The sequence below is a fragment of the Crocuta crocuta genome, unplaced genomic scaffold (genome assembly GCF_008692635.1).
Source record: "Crocuta crocuta isolate KB4526 unplaced genomic scaffold, BGI_CrCroc_1.0 scaffold162, whole genome shotgun sequence".
Lineage (NCBI taxonomy): Eukaryota > Metazoa > Chordata > Mammalia > Carnivora > Hyaenidae > Crocuta > Crocuta crocuta.
The window spans coordinates 2,478,041-2,479,450 of record NW_027529433.1 but is presented as its reverse complement, the minus strand read 5'-3'; the positions used below and the strand labels follow the sequence as shown (position 1 = coordinate 2,479,450).

The 1,410-nt window shown below is 43.1% G+C and overlaps 1 pseudogene; it reads right to left on the bottom strand.

Annotated features, from left to right (window-relative positions):
- Window positions 1-362: 362 nt before the first annotated feature.
- On the bottom strand, window positions 363-579 carry LOC144228017 (ATP synthase F(0) complex subunit e, mitochondrial pseudogene; annotated as a pseudogene).
- Window positions 580-1,410: the final 831 nt, after the last annotated feature.

Sequence of the window (1,410 nt, the reverse complement as noted above, 5' to 3'; positions counted from 1 at the left end):
ATACATTGCAGTGGATAAGAGCAGAATATTGTTATAAAACTGGTAAGTCTTAAATAGCCAAAAAAGCAATACAACTGAATAAGAAATACCTTTTAAAAACATACAGTGGGTGCTAATGGTCAAGGAAAAACAGATTTAATTAAATGGGCCTAAAGAGGCTTATACTGTTAGGAAAATTCCAGCAGGAACAATGGAAGGATAAATAGCATTAGTTTTCTTCTTCCTTTCCTTCCTTTCCTTTCCTCTCCTTCCCCACATCCCTCTTTCTTCCTCTCTCCCTTCCTTCTTTCCTCCCTTCCTTCCTGAGCATCGCACAGCACAGAAAGCTTTATTCATCCACACTGTACCAGAAAAAGGCAGGCTCACTTTGGCATGCTGTCATCTTGGGCCACTGCCAGTTCTCCCTCGTTCCATCTCCTTTCATCCTGCTTCTCCCTCTCATCAATTGCCACCCTCCTTTCCTTTTCTGCCCCGGGGTTTCAGGTACCTATCGCGCTTGGCTCTTTAGGCCATGCTGAGGAACAGGGCGGAGTAGTGGTGGAGCTTGATGAATGCACAGACCTGTACCGGTGGCCCCATCTTGTCTGTGTGACCCTCACCACTAGTTTTCTTTTTTTTCTTTTTTTTTTTTAATGTTTTATTTATTTCTAGGAGAGAGAGACAGCGTGAACAGGGGAGGGTCAGAGAGAGAGGGATTCACAGACTGAAACAGGCTCCAGGCTCTGAGCCGGCAGCCAGCACAGAGCCCGACGCGGGCCTCGAACCCATGAACCGCGAGATCATGACCTAAGCGAAAGTCGGACGCCTAACCGACTAAGCCACCCAGGCGCCCCACCACTAGTTTTCTTTATTATGTTTCTCTTTAAAATAAACAACTTGATATAGTTTCAAAATATTCTTCAATAAGTATTACTTTTTATAATCAGATCAAAGATGCTGAACATTAATTTAATGAGAAATTTTTAAGAAATGTCAACATGATGGTTTTCTTGTTTGAGACAGTTGTTTCAAAGAGTGTTTGATTTAGTCAGTCGGTCATGACTTTCATCTCCTTTGGTTGTTCATGATTGTCCAGTGAGTGACGGGTGCTGCTCTAAGCTCTGAGGATATAATAGCAAACAAGAGAGATGGAAGTCTGTTTGGCTGGTTTATAGAGAGAATGAAGAACTGTGTCAGAGATTTCCCATGGAAATGGGGCAAAGAAGAAAAAGGTGAAGAGGAAGGGAAGTACTGAACATATAGATGGAAGTTGAGGAATGAATTCATCTGGGAATACGAGAGGACAGAAGGAGAAGGTAACCCCAGAATGTTGGACTCACTGGGGAGAAGAAAAGAAAGTATGAAGGAGAGAACTTGATGAGTGATCAGCCCAAGTCAAAGGGTGACCTGTCCACCTCAAAACAACTTGTG